Here is an 18407-nt window from a genome sequence, read left to right on the forward strand (position 1 = left end):
AATGGGAAACAATATTAAAAAATGACATTTCTCAAAATGAGTATGAAAAAATTTGAAATTTGCTAGCCTCTCTTATCCTTATGTGACTGAATGACATCATTTTGATTTTGAATTAGACATAGTGGTTGTAGGGGATGCCAAAATCCCTTTAGTACCTAGAGTCACTTGAGGTCTCAGTCTAATCCTGCCCCAAGGAATTTAACACCTCCATGGGACAACTCACACACAGGGAACAAAGAGAGAATATGCAGCATTCTATCATCATGTGACAATTGTGTGTCACTATCTATAAATGCAACACAAATTTCACAAGACAATGGATAATAGTTTTATTGAAGGGATGAGACTTAAGCCAGGCCAAAATGATGGAGTAGAATCTTGATAGTAAGAAAAAATTTGAGATTTGTATAGGCGATGGAGGGTTTAAATAGCCAGATACTTCCATGACTCCTGAATATGATTCCTTAAGAAAAAAAAAATCTTTACTTAAAGAAAATATCTTAGGAATATGCTGTCAAACACTCTCATTGTTGAGACTTCAGGGCTTGGAGGTAATTACATATAAAGAAATGTGGCATCAGGAGAGTGTTTTTCACAGGCATTTGGGTTTTTATCACAGGCATTGTTTGGAAGCTGGTTGGTGGGGAGGCATAAAGTCCCATCACAAGCTCAAGAGCCCCTGGGAAAATCCATTCTTCTGGAATTTATGGCCCAGAAAAGCCAATAGTTTGAATTTGCTTCAAGGACTCTTGCCCTTCTAGTCCAGTGTTTAGGGAATTTGTTTTATTTGTTTTTGAGAAAATAAGATAAATTGGGATTAAGAACAGAATTTCTTTTTTGTGTGTGTGCCCAAATTACTTAAGAAAACAAAGTCTAAAATAGGCACGTCTTAGCCTCTTCAGCAAACATTTAATTGATTCATTCTTTTTCCATTCAGTCATGAGAAATTTCTGAATCCTTCACCTTCTCTTTACCCCAACTCCAATAAAAAAAAAAGACTCTATCAAGAAAAAGTTACCATGTAGGTATTACGAATCTAAGTGGAAGAAAGAATAATGATGACATATTCAGATGCTAAACAGAACACAATATATAATTTAACATTGATTAAAACAGGCCCATGTTTTACTGTTGGAGAAAATTTAAGAAAAAATAAGAGTTCTGTTTTTGTTTCTTGTGCTAAGTAGATAACTTTTGTCTTTTCTTATCACATTTCTACCAAATTTTACCTTTAAAATTCTCAAACCAAGGAGGCAGCATGTTTGCCTTACGTAAAACCTGAAATTCAAATGCTACTGCTACTAATGAAGTTTTGGATCCTTCTATGAAGATATTCAACTGAGAATATATTGCTAATGGTCTGCAAAGAACAAGACACAAACTAAATGTGAAACCAAAAGGGTAGTAAGAATGAAGAATGTAAATAGGACATCATCAAGGTTAACTGCACTTAGAGCTTTACAGATCACAGGTCTGGAGTGAAATTTTAAAAAATGCAGAAAAAGACACTAACTAGAAAGAGTGAAAAATTAACTTCTTCAATTAATTATTATTTCTTTTATTTTGCTGTAAAACTCAAATTACTATAGAAAAATTTTAGACTGACTATATTAGACTATATTAGACTGACTACATCTCTGCCTTGGAACACATTGACTCAAATAGTGACAAATGTTACATATGCACAAATCTGTCTTTGATAGAACATTGAAACACTGCTGCTCTACTTTTCTTCCACAGTCCAGTGAAGTAGGGGTGGTTCTAATATATTCTTGTTTTGCAGGTAGAGATGCTGAAGGAAAATGAGGGCAAGTATTTTCCCAGAGATACTACAGTGGGTCAGGGGCAACTTGGGTGATAGGCAGCAGCAGTATTTGCCTTAATACTTTCATGTTTTTAAGGAGACAAATATATACGCAGCTATTCCATTTTCTTTAGTTAGTGATCATAAAAGATGATCTGGCAATCTCCTGAATCAAAGAATAAAACATGGCTCCATTGGAAGTTTAATAAGTGAAATTATTACAAAGAAGATCTAAATAACAAACAGATCATATTTCCATAAATACTTCAGCAGATTTCGTTTTTGAGTTCAAGAGCTAATATTGTAATTCAGATGAAGTAATACCCCAATGATTTTGTTGTTGTTGCTCTTCTTGTTATTGTCTTGTTTAATGAAAAGAAGATCAAAAAGCAAAAAGTGCAAGTAATAGAGGTTCCAGGTAAAGGTTAAAGGAAGTAGATGCTTTTATTGAGAGAAGATTTAGTATTACCAAGTTTTACAAGGGATTTTTCCTTTCTTTCTCCTCCCTTCCCTTTCTGGCCTTCATCGTCCTTCTCTTTGTGAAGATGATTGACAGAGGATCAAACAAGAAAAAGTGGGCTTATTTAAGGTAGAGGCAATGTGGTTAATTAAATAGGATCTTTGTTCCACTATCAGATGGATGACTCCCCAGAATTTGTTAAGGTAATGCCAGCTAGAATTAGCAGTATCCTAGAATGTTCACATAAGTACTGGGAGTCTAGGAACCTAGTTATACAGGATTAAGCAATAATAAGCCTAATTCCAATCTGTTATGAACAGGGGTTTTCAACATAACAAGAGGCCCAAAAGAAGTCATATAAACACTGCAGGGATTGGGTAAGAAAGTTGATTTATTTCATCTGAATAATACAATCTGAAATAAGAAGCTCAGTGGATGGTTCAATAACAGAAAAGAATCAGTGAACCAGAAGTTAAAATAATAGAAATTACCAAATCTGAAAATAGAGAAAATACACCAAGAAAAAAAATGAACAGAGCCTTAAGGACATGTGGGACTATAACAAAAAAGTTATCATTTGGAGTCTCAGAAGGAGAGAAGAAAGAAGGCATAGCTGAAAAAGTAGCTGAATAAATAAAGGCTTAAAATTTTCTACATTTGTCAATAGACACAAACTCACAGATTCAAGAAACTGAGCAAACTCTAAAGAGGATAAACCCAAAGAAATGATACATGTCATGATTGAACTTCTGAAAATTAAATACAGAGAATAAATTCTTAAAAGAAAACAGAAAAAAATGACACCTTAATTGTAGGAAAGAAACACTTCTAATTGACAGTGGATTTCTTATCAGACACTATGGAGACCAGAGAAAAGCGGGACAGTATTTTTTAAGTGGCAAGAAAAGCTAAACAACAACAAAAAACTACTATCAACTCAGAATTTAGTACCCAGTGAGTACATCCCGAAGAAATGAATGAAAATCAAGACATTCTTTGATGAAAGAAAACTAACAATTTATCACCAGCAGACCTGCTCTAAAAAAACAGCTAAAGCGGACTCTTTAAATAGAAGGAAAAAATAAAAGAAGAAAATGTAGAACATTAGGAAGGAAGAAAATAGCACAGTAAACAAAAATATGGGTAAATATAATGGGCTTTCCATCTTCTCTTGAGCTTTATAAATTATTTGTAGTGGTTTACGCAAAAATTATAATACTTTCTGATGTGGTGCTAAAAGTATATAAAGGAAATATTTAAAACAATTGTATTACAAATTGGGAAGGATTAAAAGGCATAAAGGGAAGTAAGGTTTTATACTTTACTCAAATTGGTAAAATGATGACACCAGTATACAGTAATAAGTTATGTATATATGATGTAATATCTAGAGCAGCCACTAGAAATGCTATACAATGAGATACACTTAAAAACATCATATAATTCTTAAAAAGATGTTCGAGTAACCTTCAGGAAGGCAGGAAAAAGAAAACAGAAATGAGGAAACAGAAAACTAACAAAAATTGCCATAGTTAAATTCTAATCAATTACATTAAGTGTAAGAGGCCTAAATATACCAACTAAACGATAAAGATTGGCCAAGGGGATTTGAAAATATGACCCATCTATATAATGTATACAAGAAACTCACTTCAAATATAATGACCTAGGCAAATTGAAGGTAAAAGATGGGAAAATATATTATGAAGACATTGATCATAGGAAAACAGGAGTAACTTAGTATCAGATAATGTAGACATCAGAACAAGAAAAACTGCTGGAAGCATAAAGCAAAATTATATAATGATAAAAGACACATTAGCAATTCTTAATGTTTAGGCACTAAACGATAGAGTTGCAGAATATGTGAAACAAAAATTGATAGAACTGAAAGAAGAAAAAGACAAATCCACAACTGTAGTTGGAGACCTTAAGACCTCTTTCTCAACAATTGGTAAATCAATTAGACAGAAAATCACTAAGTTATTTTAGCAGAGCACTTGGAGACAGTATTAGACTTGGAACTTCTCTAACATAAACTCTTTCATAAGCATGGAACTTGGTATTCACTGGATTCCTTAGAAAACTCCAAAGCTCTTGGCCTGGCACAGTGGCTCATGCTTGTAATCCCAGCACTTTGGGAGGCTGAGGCAGGTGAATCACCTGAGGTCAGGAGCTCAAGACCAGCCTCGCCAACAGGACGAAACCCTGTTTCTACTGATAAAAAATAAAACAAAACAAAAACCACAAAAATTAGCCAGGTGTAAAAAAAAAAAAAAAAAAAAAAAGCCACAAAAAAACTCCAAAGCTCTTTTTAATCTTTCTCAAAATGGCACCGCCCATAGTGGGGGGGCTTAAAGAGTCACCCTGCTTTCTCACGGACTTTAAAATCTGAAGATCCAAAGTTAGCATAACTTGATATCCTAGACCTATTCCATGCAGAGGAAATGTTCTGACGTGTCATAGCACAAAAGGCCTAATAGACATTAAACTGAAGGCAGATACAAAGACAGTGGATCAAAGTCTCAGGAATACAGAGTTCAGCACAAAACAAAGGTAAGATTATAGAAGACTGTCAAAAACAATAAAACAGAACAAAACAAACAAAAACATGGCTAAGAATGCCAGAAGCACCACAGAGAAGGGCACATACGAAATGATCAATAGGGAAAGGCCTCCGGGCAAGGTAGAAAACCATTCTGTGACTGGAGGTAAAGGCACAGAGCAGGAAATAGACCCAGAGGGAAGAAATAATTATGATGATGGAAGAAAACGCACATGTGATTGGAACATAGTTCAAGGAAGACTTCCAGGTAGAGATGAATTCAGTTCAAGGGAAAGAGTAAGAATTTACAATGCTTGTTCTTTCTTTTTGTTTTGAGGGAGAGAGGTGTTATACCTAGCTGCCAGTCTACAGTTGTGTGAAACATTTGAGAAGGTCATGAAGAAAGGTCAACACAGCAATAGTGTCAGGAAAACACTAAGCACCAGGAAAGAAATCCCCATATATTCATCTATCATATTTGCTGAATAATACCCAGGAGCACAGAAATTTGCCTACAGGGAAGAAGGTTTTACTTAATTCATATACCTACCACTACCTTAAAGCTGTTCTCTGTTAATTAAACATAATGCATTAACCTGTTAAAATTGTTGTCATGTTTCGGATATTCCTAGATATATACCAATATGGGAATCCTTGAAAATTACAACCTGGTAAGGAAGCTAACATGGTACTGTGTGGACCTAAGTGATTCTAGTTCATGAAAAAAGAAGAAAAAACCCAACTTGTGAACATTTAGATCAGTTTAAATGTACTTGTTTACATTTGGTGTTACTGAGCTTCCTGGAGCTAGAGAAATTTTAACAGGGGCTACAGAAGAGCTATTTGCACTGTTAGCCAATGGAATGGATGACCTCTGAAGTCCTTTCCAACTTAAAGATTCAGAGATTTGTTTGTCTTTAAGGAACATAAAGCTCTTTATCTAGGTGTTGGGGAATCCAAACAGCGTCTGATAAGCATTTATTATCTTCAAGGGCTATGGCTGATGCTTAATTTAAACTTTATTTCTTTGTAGCATCTATACTAGATACAGGTATTGAAGATACGGAGATTATTGAGATACAATTCATAAATTCAAGAAGCTTACAGTCTAATTGGAAGTAGACACCAAGCCAACAATTTCATTTTAATCAGACAAGTCTCTGGTGTCATTTCAAAGATAAATAAAAACAGCAACAACAACAAAACAGGACTCTAAAGATTCTACTTACTAATTTATCTCAAATGCATTTCTTGGGATCACTGGTTTCCTCTTGGAGCTAGACTCTTCAGCAAAAATGTCCCAAGTTTAACCAAGTACAACTTTTAAGTCACCGTAGAGATGAAACATTAACCTTTATGAACCAAAGTTAAAGCCATGCAACAAAAATTTATTGAGCAGCTATTATGTATTGACTACTGTACTAGGAGAGATGACATCGAAGATGAATAACATTCCTCCCTTCATGGGGTTCGTAGCCAGTGATGTAGACAGGAGCAAGCTACGTGAACAAATGCAACACCAAGTGACTAAGGAGTATGCAGAAGAAAGACACTACTAATTGGGATGTAGGAGGGAAATAGATGGGGAATAGGAAGCCTTAACCAAGGATGTAAAATGAAGCACAGCTGAGGCTGCATAAGAGTTTCCTCTTGAGTTTACCTAATGAAAGGGTATTTGGGCTTAGAGGATTGTGCTTGAATGTTTAATCATGAACTGAGGAACTTGTATTTTTATTTATGAAAATACAAATTAGGATCATGAATTTCTGCAAAGGTGAAACCAGCCTTTAAGCAAATAGTTAATACCAGTAGTTGACAAGCATGAGAGTGCATAAGAGCAAACTAAGGAAGTTAGTGCAATGCAGTTATTGGGGCATACACCCCCAAAATCAGTAGGATGGGGTGAATCTGAATTTATAATAAGCAGTTAAAAATTTTCTAGTGCTAACATTTCATAGACTACACTTTGAGAATATTTTAGATGTATCCCAACTTTCTTACTATGAGGAAAAGAGCTGATGGCTCATCTTTTGTACAATTCCATCTTTCAGTCTCACCAAAACCACTTAAACTTTTCTGACTTACTATTATAGCTGAATTTTCTATGTGTATAGCATAGACATATCTCACTTTCTCCTTGATAAATACTTTGTAGGTGGTATCTAAAAAGCCATGTGTAATTCAGATATTTATCAATCAATTGATGTCAAACACATCAGAGATTTGATATATTTGAAAATGTTATAAATATGTGTGAAATAAAATCATCTAATTTTTGTATAAATCCAAATTTAAGTTGTTTGCTTTAAAAGCAACATATGCCTGTAGATTATATATATATATATTTATATATATGTTTTTATATGTATTTTATATTTTTATATATATGTATTTTTTCTAGCATAGAGCAACTTGTTGCCACTCTGTTAAACAAAGATCTAAGGATTTAAGAATGAGAATCTGGGGCTAATTTATCTTAACAAAATCCTAAATTATTCAAGGCGGATCATCTTTCTGAAGTACCATGTACTTTGATATACTTATAGGCATATTTGTCTCACATTCTCCTTGATAAATAGTTTTTAGGCAGCATCTAAAAAGCCATGTGTAATTCAGATATTTACGAATCAATTATTTCTAATGTAATTATGATGTTTATTTCATGCACAGATGACTCTGATTACTTCCTACATCTTTGACTGGAAACTGTTAACTCTTTTTCCACTAATATAAATTGGCAAAACACTTTACAAAAAAAAATCATCTTCAGCCACTGAAGTGCACTTTCCTCCCACTTAATCAAAAACTTAGAGCTAAATGGCTTCCCTCAGATCATCCAGAGAGCAATGACTCTCCATTCATATTTGTGGTGTTAAGACCTGACCTGTTTTCATACAAAGTCTCCCTGGAAGGGATGCTGATAGTAAGGTTCTTCTACCTTCATTCACCAGTTCATCTGGCTACTTCCTCTGAGAACAAATACTTCTGAGCAAATATTTTCATTTTCAGAAGCAATGTTATGCAAATAATGTTTTATATTATCTATCCCATTACTATTCTAGTTCACTTAGTCTCATTCAGAATTATGAGCCCTTTTAAAATCAAGATGACCTTTTCCCAAATTTCCAGATAACCCACAACCAACCTCTTTCCCAGCTCTAAAGCGTGGCTGAATGGAAAGTACATTGAGGAGACTATGGAAGACATGGATTCTGACTGATCCTGTTACCGCCACTAACTAAGCAGTCACTTCTTTTTCTGAGGTAAGATACTTAGAATCCATTCTCTTTGTCCCAGAGATATAGTTCAGTGTCTCTCCTTTTCTTTTTGTATAATTTTCCTGATGCCAAAGTAGTTGATTACCTAGCTTTGTTTCTACTAAGACACCAACTGTGGGCCGTGCTATAGCTCTTCAAGGTACACATTGTTCACCAGGCTGCATTTCATCGTTACAAGCACCCCACACACAGAGTGGAAGAGCCCACGTGGACAGCCAGATTATGCACAGACAACGGATAATTTGTGAAGCGAATTCTAATTAGTGTCCCTTGTGCTTCTTCATTTGTCAAAGTAAAATTTAGTAAAAGTCTCCAGTCCTCTTTTATAATGGTGAATTGTTAAATAAATCAAGACCTAACTCACATTTGATGTCATGTATCATAAACGCAATCACTCTTCAGTGTTCAGCAGGGACCACAAAATAAAACTATTAATTTGGAGTTTTCTCATGAATCATGTATAATAACTCACTTTGAGCTGAGCTGAGGATGTGCCAGGCGAAGCATTTTAAACTTAAGAGAAGGTATGAACTTCAACACATGAATTATTTTTATAGAAATGGATTTAATCATAAATAGTTCTTATTTATTCTTTAAGGCAATATTGGCAGAACCTATTAGGAAATACCTTGTTAAGAGTTATTATGCACAATTAAATGTAATACAAACTATATTTTTTATTAATAACTATAACAATACTAAGATTGAGTTCCTACTATTTACAAGGCACTATTCTATGGGTTTTGTGGAGACATCATAAATACTTTCATTAACAGCATGAGCTAGGGATATTATTACCCTTATTTATACACAAGAAAAGAAAGGTTGAGAACATGCTTGAGTTTGCATAACTAGTAACTGTTCAAGCTAGAATTTAAAAATATACAGTCTGAATGCAGAGTTTGGACTCTTGAACCACTGTACTATGCTGCCTTAAATGAACTAGTTGGCAATTTAAACAGATAGGGTTTATTGGTCTAAAACAGTGAGGTTTAATTATACACTCTCATGTCTTAGAATGTTTCAATAGAGTGAGGTCTTGAGTTTTTGACCACTAAGAAGATAAGTAATTGTGACAAGAAAAAAGTTACAAAATTTCTCCAAATTTTCCGTACATTTTCTTAAGCTCTTGGTATATATGATGGCTTTTCTATAGAGTGCACAGATCCAAACAAATGAAGAAATTAATATGCTTTAGCATAAAACTTAGAAACAGCTGATTCTTAGTTACAATAGCTCATTTTAAAAGTGATGTATGTTTGCTGTTGTGATTTTATACTGTATGAATAAAGTTATATATTCTGCTAGCAAAACTAGAAATTATTTCAGCATTGCATCTGCTTCATAAAAAGTGCTATGTAGTCGTGCATGAATCAAAACATTTATTGAGTACCTACTATGTACCAGATATTGAAGATAAAAATAGTTAAGAATTCTTGTATAATTAAGAAAAACAAATATATAAAGAAATATCTACAATAAATTGTTATATTGGATGTTTTTATTAGTTTATTGATTACAAAGACACTACACTGAGTGTTAAAGACATAGTAACAAACAAAATTATTGCTGTATAGGGAAAGATATATGATGTACAAATAAATAATATGTCGTGTTGGATATAGAGAAGTATTATGAACAGGAAAAAGCAGATTCAGGTAGATAGGGAGTTTTGAGGTAGTGATCGCTATCTTAGGTGGTATGCTCAAGAAAGACCTTTAAGGTGATATCTGAGCAGAGACTATGTAGTTACTATGTAGTTATCAGGGGAAGAGGGTTTCAGGCAAGGGTAAGAGTAAGTGCAAAGACCCTAAGACAAGAAAATGCTTAAAGGTACAGGAAACAGCAAAACCCTCATGTGGTTGGAGAGAGGTAGAAGTGGAAATTGGAGTTGTAGTGGGGCCTTAGGTTATATAGGGCCTTGCAGACATACTGGTTAGGAGTCTGGGTCTTTTTCTGAGTATGATGGAAGCCATTCAAGCATATTAAAAAGATGTGACATGATCTGCCTTAAATTTTAAAAGGATCACCCTGCTTGTCATGCAGGTAATACATAGAAGTGGGGCTAAAATGGGAACAGAGAAGATAATTAGGAGGCTATTAAAATAAACAGCTGTGAGTATATTGTGCCTTAGACCAGGGTGAAAGATTTGGAGAAGGTGAGGAGTGATTATATCTGAGATACATTCTGACAGTAGAGAACATAGAATAGTTGGTGATTGAAAGTGGAATATGAAAAATGGAGAGAAATCAGGAATAAATAGAAAAAAATGTTTGGTTAGAGCAACTGAAATGACAAAGTTGGCATTTGCTAAGATGGGGAAGAGGAGACAATGACCAGTTGTTTTTGGGTGGGATGTTGCCCAGAAAGGTTTTGTGACAACAAATGATGGTTGAGGAAAGTCTTCGTTAGGTATTATAAAGTTAGGAAAGGTGATCCAAGCAGCATGGACAAGGATTATTTCCATTAGTATAGGCACCAGGAGCCAAGGCAAGGGTGGACAAAAAAGTAAGAATATTGTGAGAATTACAAGCAGTCTGTTAGAAGTGAAACAGAACATGTTAAGATTGAACCCTAGTAATGTGGCCTAATGAACTTGGACAATATTCTACAGGTGCCTCGCTACATGCACAGAATTTAGGAAACATGGTCCAGATGCACAGCATTAAAAAACTTTTTCATTTCAAGTCTGCCCTCTGCCACAATCTCATATGGATCTCTTTTTCTATCCTAGGAAATATCTATGTCTATTGTCTTAGGAAACTTTATAAAAACTTCTGATAATAGGCATTCCCGTGTCTACCATCTTATGCCTGTCATCTCAAACCTTAATGGTGTCTCTACAGACACTTAACATGAAGGTCTGGGACAGTGAGAGATTGGTGAGGCTGAGTACATATAACTTTGGGAAGCAGCATGTTGGGTACTGACATGGTAGGATAAGCAGTTACTTCTCTCCACCTTAGCCTCTTAAAAGAAAATTAAAATAAATAGTAACAATAACAAGACTTGGCTACTCCTATCAGTAAATATGTGTGTAATTTTACAGGCCCAAGAATAAATAGAAGTGAAACCACTCTTCTGGATACTTAAAGAGGAAAACACATGGTTGTAGATGTGTCTCTGAATCATCAGTCTCATCTGACTTGTAGATGTACCCCCTAATTCTCTCTGCTTGCTGTTCCGGATATTTGCTTCACTACAAACAAATACCATGTACTTTGGGAGGCAGAGGCAGGCGGATCATCTGAGATCGGGAGTTCAAAACCAGCCGGACCAACATGGAGATACCCCATCTCTACTAAAAATACAAAATTAGTTGGGTGTGGTGGCACATGCCTGTAATCTCAGCTACTCAGGAGACTGAGGCAGGAGAATCCCTTGAATCTGGGAGGTGGAGGTTGTGGTGAGCCGAGATCTCACCGTTGCACTCCAGTCTGGGCCACAAGAGTGAAACTCCATCTCAAACAAAAACAAAAACAAAAACAAAAAACTCTTGAACCAGTGAGTCCGTTTGTACATTTAAGGGCATGGGGATATGTACCGTTTGAAGCTGGGCTCAGTCAGGACTTTGAGTTTCTAACTGAGTCAGTTAATGTCTTTGCCTCAATACCAGCTTGAGAAAAAAGTGGATAAAAACAATTTCTTTACATATCTTGTAGGAGGGATGGGCTATGTGAAATTTCCCTTTATGAAATGCTTCACAAATGGCTAAGCAGGTTAAATATGTAAGGTATTTCATAATATAATTCAAGCTTGTGAGTTAGCATTTCTTATGATTTGATTTTCCTGAGCAGCTTATAAACTCCTCATGGATAGGACCTAATCTTTTCACCCCAGTTCCTACACCCATTGCTCATTAGCCCCACTTGGGAACCTTTTTAAAGTCACAAATTTTCAGTGCTGCAGATATCCTGACTCAGAATCTCCAGGGATGGGCTCAGGAATAGGAGCTCCCCTGTGACTCTGGTGATTGGGGAACTATTATTACATGACATTGGATATTTTCTACCCCCAATAATGCCCAGTACCAGTAGTAATAGGAATGTATTTCTAAAAATGGAAAAAATTAAAATAAAAATATCTTTGCAAGAGGTAAATTTTTTTAAAAGGTACATCAACTTATAAATAACAATGAGATATTTTGGTTAGAATAGGTTTTAATAGAGCAATGATTCATAGAAACCAACCTTGATGCTAAAATTAAACATCTGGTCTTGAATCCTGACTTCATGTAGAAAGGGAAAGTGATAAAGAAGGGAAGAAAGAAAAATTTCAAAATATAACTATGGTTGAGACTGCTGTCATTGTCCTATTCCTCCTCCTCTTCTTTTTGGGTGTGCAACACACAAACATACACACACACACAAACACAGAGGACTGCATTAGTATCACTCTTCTAAACTAATAATTAGCGTATCTATTCCAATTATTAACTATTTGAGCACCTCCTATGTTCAAAGCCCCATTTTACAAAGAAAAACAAATCCCTGGAATCGTGCTTACAAGAGAGAAATAGGATAAATACACTTGTCACTATAATACAAATAAATGAAGGTAACACCCATCATAGTCCCATGGACCTCTTTCCTCTTTGTCCTTCACTTACATGCAACGAGGCCCCGATGTGGTCAGAATAAGAAGCCAGGAAGGATGAAATTAATCAGTTAAGCATCAGGGTTAGATTAGATTAAAAGCAGAGACTGCTTATCAAACCAAGATACAAGCAAATTAAAAGAAATTGTTCAGGGTCAGTCTGTAAACAAACATTCTTTTAAGGAGTTTATATGAAGTAGACCAGATTAATCAAGGAGACCTAAGAATTCATGCTGTAAGCACATGCCATGAACTGAGTTGGAAAGGAAGTCCAGAAGAGAGACCAAGAAGGGCCTTCATGGAGGAACAGATACTTTAAATGAACCTCGAATAATGGGCAAGGCATTTAACAGGCAGAGGTAAGAAAAGGACGATCTCAGTAGCACCTTGCACTTCATCTGGGGCAAAATTCCTTGCCAGCATTTAGCAGGCAGGTAGTTATTCAAGACACTGGGTTCCAATGCACTGAAAGTTGCCTTTTTCAAAAACGAAACAGAACAAAATCAAAAACACCCTGAAGCATCCTCAGCTCTCACTGCTGCAGCTGCATGCCAAGCACCAGGCATGACCCAGCTGAAGCTGCCACCCTGAGCAGGCAGCAGCTCTGCTTGGGAAGGAGGTGGGAGGGGAAATAAGACAATAATTCCCCTTGTCTGATTTGTAATCACTGAAGACTAATCCCCAGATCCACAACTTCAGATGACACATGGCTAATCTGAAAGCATATTCTTTCAAGAGGAGTCTGGCTTGTGGCCAGTACCACTCTTATCTACTCTGAGAGGAGGGATCAGGAAAAAGAGAAGAGCAAAAGGAGAAGGAGAAGAAAAGAAACAAATTGCAAATCTTTCTAGAAAATTTAAACAGACAGATTTCTGGAGCAAAAATATAGACGGGGTTGATCTGGGAGGTCTTCAGATATGTATTAATATTAAAGGTTGAGGTAATAAGAAAAATGGCTATCAATTCCTTGAGAGTTCACATGTGCATTGGTTTTATTACCTCCTTAAATCCTTGCCATGACCCAGTACTATCATCTCTATTTTGTAGATGAGGACACTGAGGCTTACAAAGGTAAATAACTTGAAGTGTTTCACAAAGCTTTTATGTGGTGGAGCCAGACTTTGAACCCAGGCTGCTGACTCCAGAAGCCCATGCTCCCAGCCCCACATTACAATGTTCAACTACTTGGGCTCAGCAACCAGAAGCTACATGGTTACAGTTATTTCAGTTCACAGGACAGGGAAAGATTTTCCTATTTTTTCCTCCACTTCAGTGATTTTAACTTGATACTACATTAGAACCTCCTTTTCAAGAAGAAAAATGCGAATACTAACACGGTACCTCCTTCTTTGTTAGCAACTTTAAAATAATATTTATCTTTAGGACCACAGAAGGAACCCTCCCAAGTCCCTTCTGCATCTTATTAATGTGAATTCTCATTTTCTGACATCTTGCTGCAATATATAAATAAATATTGGTTTACTTTGGATCTCTCCACCTTCACTCTCAGTGCAGTGCAATGTGTTCCTAGGAAAAAGGGTCCTGCAGACTAGACATTTTGCACGTGGCTCCTAGTGTACTGATGAAACTGCTACTGAAGCCTGGATCTGTTGGAGCCTGAGTCACTGATAACAAAGGCAAATGCTGCCTCTACTTGTCTTTCCAAGACACTCACATGACAGGTGGTTTCTATTTAAGCTTTAAACAGACACACAGCACACATTTTATTTACTTTGAAGTGTGTCAGATTCTAACTGTGAATGGAAAATAAAACCCTTGATATGATATTACCACAAACTATGCATGCACCAGGCATGAATAATTTAGGGTATACAGCGTTAGAAGTAAAGAGGCTTTAGAAGTCTGACTGGACCACTCTCATTTTTCTATTGGTGAAAACTGAACCCCAGTGGGCCGGCATGACTTTCATGAAGACCCACAATGAGTCACATAGAGAATGTCAATACACATGGGTTTGATAGGTTGTATATTTGCTAAATTTATATTTGTACCCAGAGTGCTTAGGTTCAATTTTGAGGTTTTTAAAATGGCTACTTTCCAAAACCACAGCAGTTAGAGAGGATTTGGGGATGCATCTACAAGTAAACGTAAGATCCAAGTTGGATCTAAATGTAAGGCTAAGTAAATTTAAGAGTGAAAAGTTGGCCAAATGAAATGGGGTCTTGCAGATGCACATTATCGATGGTAGTTAGGACCTTAATTTATTCTTTCTCCAGCAGTCTTATTGGAAATCCACACAGTACCTAATATAAACCCTCCCATCCTCTTTGCAACGTTTTCTAAATTCCTGGAAGACCCTTCACTGTTATCTCCATGAGCACATATATATGCAAGCCTTCTAAGCAGGACAAAATTATACACCATGTGATCAGGGCTATGGAGATGATGTGCCTTCTACGAGCAACTTTATAAACTGCTCAAAAGACGTCTTAAAAAGTTCTATTGCTCTCAAGTCATATGCTTGCCCACATTTTGACAAAGTATAAGGTTAAATCTATTTTGTAATGGAAGAACATTTAAAAATAATCAACTAGCACCATGGTTTCATAAAAGAAAATAATAGTTTAACACTCCAAAATATCAGAGAGACATAATCTCTAAATAAATGTCTTGAGCAAGCGCAGTTGGCAATCTGACATCAACTATATACACACATATACGTGTGTGTGCATGCACAGACATGCACGGAGACTACGTTGTCTTAATTTTTACCATTTTACTATACATTCAAGCAATCCACAGACAGGCATGTGGAAACAACAGGTATAAGAAAGGGGGAGCCAGTGAATGCTCTGAGAAGGGGAAGCAACAAGAATAGATTTGCTTAAGAAAGATATGTTTGGTGACAAAGGCAGTGAATTAAGGAGAGTGAAGGAACAGGTTGATACCTCCTATGTTCTGCATATAAAGCATATTCTCCTTTCCTTTAATGGATTAAAAACAATCTAATTGTTCTCATAGATGTATACCACATGTGCCTAATTAAACAATGAGAATGTATATAACAGAATTATACTAGGTGATGAATAAAACATGGTAAAGAGTTGGAGATAAGCACCAATAAGTAGGGAGGATGAAGAGGGTGGGGACACCACGACAGAGAATGGTTAACCATTTGCCAAACCAGTTTACTCTCCTTCCTGGATACATAATTAAGTTACTTTTCCAAGAGGCCTTTGCAATTAAGTGTGCCATGCAACACAGTGGAACTTGAGTGGAAGTGATATGGGGTTCTCCCAAGCTGAGAGAGTAGAGAAATAGATATGCCTCTTTCCACTCCCTATCCCCTTCTGCCGGCTGATTGCAGAGGACTCTGAGATCTTAGAGATACAGGGATGAAAAGAACCTGGGTCTCTGAATGACTGCGTGGGAGGCTCCTCACCTACGAGGAATACGTACATTGAATTCTTATGTGAATGAGGAAACAAACAAATGTGCTAATGTGAAGCCACTGTGAGGTTTGGGGCTGTTTGATGGACCAGCCAGCAATATCCTAAAAATACTGTATCCAATTATCATGCCTAAGCTTAAAAATAAACCAGCTTTATTTTTGTTTTTAAATTTAACTTTTACTTTAAATTCAGGGGTACACGTGCAGCTTTGTTACACAGGTAAACTTGTGCCATGGGGGTTTGTTGTACAGATTATTTTTCACCACCTGGGTATTAAGCCTAGTACTCATTAGTTATTTTTCATGGTCCTCTGTCTCCTCCAACCCTCTCCTCAGTGATAGGCCCCAGTGCACATTGTTCCCCTCTGTGTGTCTATGTGTTCTCATTTAGCTTCCACTTATAATTGAGAGCATATGGTATCTGATTTTCTGTTCCTGCATTAGTTTGCTAAGGATAATGGCCTCCAGCTCCATTCAGGTTCCTGCGAAGGACATGATCTCTTTCTTTTTTACGGCTGCATAGTATTCCATGGTGTATACGTACCATGTTTTCTTCATCCAGTCTACCACTGATGGGCATTTAGGTTGATTCCATGTCTTTGCTATTGTGAATAGTGCTGTAATGAACATATGAGTGCATGTGTCATTATGATAGAATAATCTATATTCCTTTGGGTATATACTCAGTAATGGGATTGCTGGGTTAAATCGTATTTCTGTTTTTAAGTCTTTGAGAAAAGACTGTCTTCCACAATGGTTGAACTAATTTACACTCCCACAAACAGTTTATAAGCATTCCTTTTTCTCTGCAACCTCACTAACATCTGTTATTTTTAGACTTTTTAATAATAGACATTCTGACTGATAAACCAGCTTTATTAAGATATAATTCATATCCTATAAATGTATAATTCATGATTTTTAGTATATTCACAGACTTGTGCAACCATCACCACTATGTAATTCTGAAGCATTTTTAATCACTCCACAAGGAAACCCTACACCCATTGGAAATCTCTCCCCAGTTTCCCCCAACCCTCCCAGTTCCAGGCTACCATTAGTCTACTTTCTGTCTTGATAGATTTGCCTATTCTGGACATTTGCTATAAATGGAATAATGCAATATATCTTTTGTGACTAGGTCCTTTCACTTGACACAATATTTTCAAGGCTTATCCTGTTATGATATGTATCAGTACTTCATTCCTTTTCATTGCTGAATAATATTTCATTTTATATGTATATCGCATTGTACTTGTCTTTCGTTAGTCTATGACTCATGTCAAATTTTTATTCTCTCTGTTGTAGGCCCTTGAAAATATCCTAGCACCACACTGAAGAGGAGATCCTTTTATGTAGGGGATGCATAATCAGTCTTGTGGGTTACATTTTACCAAAAATTATGAACTTAAAATCACTCAGAAAGCTTGAAACTACTATCATAAGTTGATGATACACAAAATCCCTAAGAGTGAAAAAAAAAAAAAAAAAAAGGAAAGTGAATGTTTTCAAGCGTTTGAATTCAAGACTTAAGGACAAAATAATGCATTGCAGCTAAACAGCCTGGGAGCAGCCTCCATAAGGACATATTTCGGGGAGGAACCCAAGAAACTAAACTAAATGTCAACACAAAGCAATTAGGTAGAAATTAGGTATTGCTGGGTCAGGAAAAAAAGTTCATTAAAGGAATCAAGTCTCAGTGTTTTTCTAAAGATAAATCCCAGCTATGCTAAAAATCATTAAATCTTAATGACAGAGTCAATTTGTTGGTGGTGTTTACAAACGAAATACTAGCATATTTCTGTCACCCGGGAGTTTAGAACTGTGATTGTCTTTCCATTTTAGGGAAGTCAAATCTCTGAGATTTACAAGATAGGAGAAAAACACTGCAAGGTAGAAAAATGGTCTTTCTGTATTTCTCTCTCTTTAGGTCATAAGGAGGACATGCACAGAGAAAGGATCCACTCTGCAGGCATTCATTTGACAGGCGATTATCATGCACCTCTTGCTTGTTGGGCACTATGGTGGTGCTGGGAGTACAGAGACAGAGAGACATTGGCTTGATAATTACAACAGAATGTAGTGAATCCTGTAAGCGAGTCATGGAAAAATAAGCAGGTTGAAGAAAATGACTAACTCTGGCTAAGCTGTTTGTTCCAAAGGAAAATATTTTGTGCTGTGACTTTAGGGGTAAGTACATTTGTCACCTGAGAAGAAGGGCAAGGAAATTCTATACAGTGGGAATGGAATTCACAAAGACTTGGAGTCATGAAAGGGCATATGGTGGGTTTAGGAAAAGGAACGTTATGCA

At 36.2% G+C, this 18407-nt stretch overlaps 1 protein-coding gene across 28 annotated transcripts in view; it reads right to left on the reverse strand.

The window, feature by feature from the left end:
- Positions 1 to 18407, reverse strand: part of SGIP1 (SH3GL interacting endocytic adaptor 1) — a 215892-nt gene that overhangs the window by 158962 nt on the left and 38523 nt on the right. The gene's annotated exons all lie outside the window — the stretch shown is intronic.

This window comes from Macaca fascicularis, chromosome 1 (assembly GCF_037993035.2).
Source record: "Macaca fascicularis isolate 582-1 chromosome 1, T2T-MFA8v1.1".
NCBI classification, from domain to species: Eukaryota; Metazoa; Chordata; class Mammalia; order Primates; family Cercopithecidae; genus Macaca; species Macaca fascicularis.